Source organism: Teleopsis dalmanni, chromosome 1, assembly GCF_002237135.1.
Source record: "Teleopsis dalmanni isolate 2A chromosome 1, ASM223713v2, whole genome shotgun sequence".
Taxonomy (NCBI): Eukaryota; Metazoa; Arthropoda; class Insecta; order Diptera; family Diopsidae; genus Teleopsis; species Teleopsis dalmanni.
The window spans coordinates 129,973,699-129,981,683 of NC_051846.1; the positions used below are offsets into that span (position 1 = coordinate 129,973,699).

A 7,985-nucleotide genomic window follows, 5' to 3' on the forward strand; every position below is an offset into this window, starting at 1 on the left:
ATAATGCACATATCTTGAGCTATCGTTGGGTGTTCTATTTTGCTGGAACTTTATTGGAAAATAAAATAATTTTAAAATAATTTTCTAATTAATAGAATTAAATACACACGTTCACCGGCACAACACGTTGTAAAAAAAAAAAAAAAATAGAACAAAATCAAAACAAAACAACACGAGCTGTCAAACGAAGAAAGCTTTTGTGGAAAAGGTGTAGAACTAGGGCGAAGCTTAAAGAAAGAACAAGTTCCAGCTTCCACATGAGAGGGAAAAGTAGAATTCGCCCTAAAGCTAGACTTTCGCTGGTGCATTGCAGAGGGATCAGTTCACGAGCTTCGATCAACGGTCGTTGAACTTTAACGTACCAACAGCTGGCACCGTTGATCGTTGACGGTATAAAAGTTGCGTGCACTTGGAAGAAGGTCTCTTGTCTGGTTATGTGCGGTCGTGAAAAGGAAAACTCCTGGCGTTAGCAGCAGCGGAATTTATTTAACTAAGACGACGGTGATATTATCAAAAACAATTAAATAGTCTCAGTAATAGTGTAAAATCGTATCTATAAACAAAAGAATTATTCAAAAATTAAAAATTAAATTAGTTGAACCAGTAGAGTTGTAACAATTGAAATTGAATTTTTAAAACTTTTCTTGATAAATTGCGAGTACGCATAAATTAAAATTTTGCACGAAAAGATTGTTTTAAGAAAGGCAAACTGATTAAATTAGTAAATGTGTTATTACATGAATTTAAAGAAAATTTAAAACTATTATTGATAAATTGCGAGTACGTATAAATTGTAATTTTATATGTAAAAATTATTTTCAAGTAAGATAAACGGATTACATTAGTAAATGTGTTATTACATGAATTTAAAGAAAATTTAAACTATTATTGATAAATTGCGAGTACGTATAAATTGTAATTTTATATGTAAAAATTATTTTCAAGTAAGATAAACGGATTACATTAGTAAATGTGTTATTACATGAATTAAAAAAAAATTTAAAGCTCTTGTTGATAAATCGTGAGTACGCATAAATTGAAATTTTGCACGAAAAGATTGTTTTAAGAAAGATAAACTGATTAAACTAGTAAATGTGCTACTATATAAAATTTAACACTCTTATTGATAAATTGTAAAGACTTAAAGTAGAGTAAAGAGTACTTAATTTAAAAAAAAAATAAAATAAAACTAAATTTGTATTTAGCTATTTATTTGATAATAAAATGAATATTAATAAATTTAATGAATAAAATAAAAAAAACTAAACGAGCGAATAAATTGAAAAAAAGGTGTTTTATTAAAATAAAAGCAAAACAGGTATAATAGCGAGGGCTCATAGGTATAACTACCGCTTTGATAGAGTTCAATACAAACTAGCTTCTCCTGATCGGTGTAAAATCAAGGTGGGAATCCAGCACAACGACACAAGTGAAAGACACAGGTAAGAAAGATTCAGGGCTTCAACAGTAACTGAATCTCGGTTGTACGGGGTATAACTCAAGTAGCTTTAATAGTCACGTGAGTCTATACCATAGTGTCGGAAACGATAGGTAGCTTTAATAGTCACCTAACGTCTCCGGCCCCTGGGCGCTTTAACAGTGAACAGGGAAGGGCGTGTGATCAGCGACCTGTAATACCACTCACGTAGCTTTAACAGTCACGCGTGCTGGTATTATATCGTGTCTATTTCAGTCAAGTGATTCCTTTGTGTCTGTGATTCCGATTGGTATTCGAACCTAGGTATCTGTAATTAAGAGCAATCAGAAGTGACGGGGTCTCACTAAATAAATTTCTTGTGTGGACCTTGGGGACGGCTGAGTTCAACCCCAGCTTTAAACGAACCAAAAAGGGTTCATTACAAGTGGCGCCCGAGCAGGGACCCTGAGACCAGCACTTCACGATTCAAATAGCAACTGTTTTACCGTCATTAACGAGGTAAAATACATAGTTAACATGGGCAGGTCGTAGATATTTTTTTTATTTTACGGAAACATGATTTAAGTATCTCGGAGAATTCGGGCTGGATACTACTGAATAATATAAGATTTGCGGCGGTGATTAACAAACTGAGTAACACAGGGAAAGCAACATGGAATATACACGCGGCAGAGAATACAGTGAAACATCAGAGCGACATAGCATGACCAACGACACAACGGCAAGGCAATTAAATACACATCCACAATATGATGTACACTCGTATCTTCCTCAAAGGAACACACAGGCAAGCGTCATCGACCAGGTCAGAAAATGGGCGATCCGGTATGATGACAACAGCGATCCATTGACGTTTATCGAGCGACTGGAAGAATTAGCGGATCTGTATGCCATATCAACGAACATGTTGCCTCGGACAATGCCCCTGTTACTAGATGGACAAGGTTTGGTGTGGTTTAGATACAATAAGAAAGACTGGAATCACTGGGAAGCGTTCAAGAGAGATTTTCTGAAATTCTTTCTGCCACATCAATATTTCGAGCGATTGGAGGACGAACTAAGAAATCGATTGCAGAAACCAGGAGAGACGTTTAAAATGTATCTTTTGGAACTACAAAAACTAATGCGACACGCAGGTTTAAATCAAGAGTCACAATTAGAACGAGTATATCGCAACATGAGCACAGAGTACCAAATATACATCAAACGTCGGAATTTCACTTGTCTAAAGGAATTAATAGCACTAGCTGAGGACTTCGAAGAACTACGCGAAGAGCAGAATGAAGTAAGTCGAGCACGAGATAGCGAGGTAGTCTTCGGGCGCGTAGCAGTGGAATGTGCACGACCGCTGATAACACAGAAGACCATGAGACGCATAGCCAATACACCGAAATGTGATAAAGTCATTCATAGTCCAGTCTCCAAGTCACCTTTCCGCAACCAGCAGCAACACCAGCCAATCGCCAAGCAAACACCTGCAGAAACATCTAGAATTTTTACTTCAACTACTGCAGCAAGCATACCAACACAAAGCATGCGACATCGAAATGACGCGGAACAACATCATGTATCACCACAAGATCGCAAACTAATCCCAGAAAATCCAAAAATAATTAAGCAACAGCGAGTTCCACAAGAGCAAGAACCATTACAAGTCCAATTGAAACAAATGCAACAAGAGCAAGATCCGAGTTCAATCAGGCTGCAAATACCAGAAGTACAACAAGAACAAAGTCCTAAAGTCAAAGAAATGTCAACAGAGTTTAATAACCAGCGAGTAATACGAAATCAAGAAACATTGCAAGTTCAATTGAAACAAATGCAACAAGAGCATCATTCGAGACCTATCAAAGTGCAAATACCAGAAGTACAACAAGAACAAAGTCCTAAAGTCAAAGAAATGTCAGCAGAGTATTGTCAACCACGAGTCATACAAAAACAGGAAATATTACAAGTTCAAATGAAGCAAGTAACACAGCAACAAGATCCGAGACCTAATAGTGTACAAAAGGCGCAACGACACCGAGATCCAAGTCCCATCATGGTAGCACCTGATGTAAAACAACGTCAAGCTACACAAGAACAAGCAGCACAGCATCAAGATCTAAAACATATCAAAAAGCAAATACCAGAAATACCACGACAACCAAATCTTAAATTCAACGAAATGCCAGCAGAATTTGGTCAACAGCAAGATATACATGAGCACGTGCCACAACAGCAAGATTCAAGACCTAGTAGCATGGAAGAAGTACAACGACACCGAAGTGCAAGCCCTATCAGTGTAACGCCAGGTCCAGATGGAAAACAGCTACTAGATACCCCAGAGCACGCAGTACAAGAAGTGTTTAACATCTCGCAAGAACAACCACCGTCAAAGACTTCGCTAATACCATGGAAGCAAAAGGATAACATTATCAAAACAAATTCGACAAAAGGTCAAATATATGATGAAATACTTAGTCTTACCCAATCATTACCATTAACACAACTACCACAGCAAAAGGAAAAAACAATCCGCCTTCTAAAACAAGTAGGAGTATGTTACGAGTATCACGCATCGAAAAATCCACCTAGTATTCAAAGTCGACAGCAACAAGTGAAACATCGAAGTGTATTTCAACAAGACGATCACCACATCAAAGAGCAACACGACTTCTATAAAATATATAAGAGTCCAAAACAACGTCACAGAAATCACGCTGGCAGGTAATGGTTCAGGGCAAATCACGTTTCCCGAAAGAAAGGAGGGAGTGTAACGGCCAAAATTTTGTCAACCAAAAATTTGATCGTTACAACGTCGTGGGATAGCTGTCTACTAAACACAACACGATCACCTAACACACAACAAGAAACACTCACTTGAACTCATATAATCGACGGTTCCTGCATTGAAAAATAAAATTTGTTAAGTACGGATAAGCACATTAACTTAACCAACTCACCGCGATCCTCTGCCATCAGCGACGTCATTTTTGCATTTGACAAATTCTGAACTTGCATGAAAGTTATTTGTTAATGCATAACAAATATATTTGAATAAAACAATAATGCACATATCTTGAGCTATCGTTGGGTGTTCTATTTTGCTGGAACTTTATTGGAAAATAAAATAATTTTAAAATAATTTTCTAATTAATAGAATTAAATACACACGTTCACCGGCACAACACGTTGTAAAAAAAAAAATAGAACAAAATCAAAACAAAACAACACGAGCTGTCAAACGAAGAAAGCTTTTGTGGAAAAGGTGTAGAACTAGGGCGAAGCTTAAAGAAAGAACAAGTTCCAGCTTCCACATGAGAGGGAAAAGTAGAATTCGCCCTAAAGCTAGACTTTCGCTGGTGCATTGCAGAGGGATCAGTTCACGAGCTTCGATCAACGGTCGTTGAACTTTAACGTACCAACAGCTGGCACCGTTGATCGTTGACGGTATAAAAGTTGCGTACACTTGGAAGAAGCTCTCTTGTCTGGTTATGTGCGGTCGTGAAAAGGAAAACTCCTGGCGTTAGCAGCAGCGGAATTTATTTAACTAAGACGACGGTGATATTATCAAAAACAATTAAATAGTCTCAGAAATAGTGTAAAATCGTATCTATAAACAAAAGAATTATTCAAAAATTAAAAATTAAATTAGTTGAACCAGTAGAGTTGTAACAATCGAAATTGAATTTTTAAAACTTTTCTTGATAAATTGCGAGTACGCATAAATTAAAATTTTGCACGAAAAGATTGTTTTAAGAAAGGCAAACTGATTAAATTAGTAAATGTGTTATTACATGAATTTAAAGAAAATTTAAAACTATTATTGATAAATTGCGAGTACGTATAAATTGTAATTTTATATGTAAAAATTATTTTCAAGTAAGACAAACGGATTACATTAGTAAATGTGTTATTACATGAATTTAAAGAAAATTTAAACTATTATTGATAAATTGCGAGTACGTATAAATTGTAATTTTATATGTAAAAATTATTTTCAAGTAAGATAAACGGATTACATTAGTAAATGTGTTATTACATGAATTAAAAAAAAATTTAAAGCTCTTGTTGATAAATCGTGAGTACGCATAAATTGAAATTTTGCACGAAAAGATTGTTTTAAGAAAGATAAACTGATTAAACTAGTAAATGTGCTACTATATAAAATTTAACACTCTTATTGATAAATTGTAAAGACTTAAAGTAGAGTAAAGAGTACTTAATTAAAAAAAAAAATAAAATAAAACTAAATTTGTATTTAGCTATTTATATGATAATAAAATGAATATTAATAAATTAAATGAATAAAATAAAAAAACTAAACGAGCGAATAAATTGAAAAAAAGTGTTTTATTAAAATAAAAGCAAAACAGGTATAATAGCGAGGGCTCATAGGTATAACTACCGCTTTGATAGAGTTCAAAACAAACTAGCTTCTCCTGATCGGTGTAAAATCAAGGTGGGAATCCAGCACAACGACACAAGTGAGAGACACAGGTAAGAAAGATTCAGGGCTTCAACAGTAACTGAATCTCGGTTGTACGGGGTATAACTCACGTAGCTTTAATAGTCACGTGAGTCTATACCATAGTGTCGGAAACGATAGGTAGCTTTAATAGTCACCTAACGTCTCCGGCCCCTGGGCGCTTTAACAGTGAACAGGGAAGGGCGTGTGATCAGCGACCTGTAATACCACTCACGTAGCTTTAACAGTCACGCGTGCTGGTATTATATCGTGTCTATTTCAGTCAAGTGATTCCTTTGTGTCTGTGATTCCGATTGGTATTCGAACCTAGGTATCTGTAATTAAGAGCAATCAGAAGTGACGGGGTCTCACTAAATAAATTTCTTGTGTGGACCTTGGGGACGGCTGAGTTCAACCCCAGCTTTAAACGAACCAAAAAGGGTTCATTACAACATACACAAAGGCAAATTACCTTGGCATTACTATAGATAGCAGATTAACTTGGAAAGACCATATTAAAGCAATGAAATTAAGCGTCGCTTTGGACAATTGTACTGGCTATTCTGCTCGAAATCAAAACTAACAGTGGAAAATAAACTACTAGTATATAAAACAGTAATCGCTCAAATATGAAAATATGGAGCCGAAATATGGGGCACAGCATGCAAATACAACATCCAAATACTGCAAAGACTCCAATCAAAAATACTTAGGACTATCATCAACGCTGAATGGTACATCTCAAACTATGACATTCATCGCGATTTAAAGATACCCTTCGTTGCAGACGTTATCCGAAAAAATAGTAAAAAGCACACAGACAGATTACTTTTCCATCCTAACCCAACAATGAGGCAGCTACCTAATGACGAAGCCACACATAACAGAAGATTGAAACGCTTATTTCCATCAGAACTAGCAAACTAACTAATATATTCATAGTAAATTCATAGCAGTCTATTTAATTGACTCATTTATTATATCATCTATCCATTAATTTTAATTATTTTATAATATTTAGTTTATATAATTTAAAAAATAGTTTTCTTTTTCTTTTTATCCACTATTAATACTTCACTCATGTAATTCTTAATCTTGTTTTTGAATTATTACTTGAAGTTCCATTATATAAAAATGTATACTAAATGCTAAATCTTGGCAGTTGTATAACAAAGGGAAGCAAAAAAATAATGCCGCTCACAACGCCTATCTTCTACTGTTTTTAAGTCTGCATTTGGAATTTCCTCTATTTCTCAAAACCGTTTTAAATACTCGTCGCTGTTGCCGCAAACCATGGGTCATAACGTTATTTTGTTTGTGATTGTACGCTTTACATCTAAAGGTTGTGATAATATCCATCCAAATAGTGTGTTTTGAGCCATTGGAGAGTGTGTTTTTGAGCCATTGGAGAAGGTTTAATTAAACCTTCTTTAAACACTTCTGGTAACACATCCGACCCGATTAACAGTTGAATCTCCTTTGGTTTAACATACGAAGGATCTGCTAACTACAATTCAAGAATATGTGACAATTATCCTGTCGTGAATTGTGCATTCGACATTTTTGATGAGATTTTTAGTAACACTATTGCTTCGATATAACAGATCGTTTTGTTATCATATGTAGATTGAATTTCTAATGAGGATAATTATTCGCTGTTAATGATAAATGATTGATGAGTTTGGCGGCTTCTTCCTGCAGACTTCCTTTTAAATACTGCATTCTTTCGACATCCACTAGATTATGATTTTGTTGAACTAATCGGTCGAACAATTCCTAAAGTGGACACTGTAACATAAAATTTACACTAACTAAATTTTACTACACAAATAATACCAAACAACACAAATATAATAAAAACAAAATAAACAACAAGAAAACAAACAACAATATAAAGAAACTTGTAAACAACGAACCGTTGAAATCACAAGAACAAAGATACTGCTTGCTTCGCACATCACAAGTATAAAAGGCGAAGCAAACGCAGTAGACTGGCATTCAGCAAGACAGCGAGCTAAGAACAGGTCGCTCTATATTACATGTGCTGAAACACCAAGAATCGAAATTTACATCTCGATTTCTATTTTGTTTTATTTT

General features: G+C 35.1%; 1 long non-coding RNA gene across 1 annotated transcript; it reads right to left on the bottom strand.

Annotated features, from left to right (window-relative positions):
• Positions 1-24: 24 nt before the first annotated feature.
• Positions 25-4,998, bottom strand: LOC119668591. The gene is made up of 3 exons (XR_005251510.1): positions 4,384-4,998; positions 4,301-4,324; positions 25-48 (listed from the first exon to the last, which is right to left on the bottom strand). It is a non-coding gene; the product is annotated as an uncharacterized LOC119668591 (long non-coding RNA).
• Between the last annotated feature and the right edge of the window lie 2,987 nt (positions 4,999-7,985).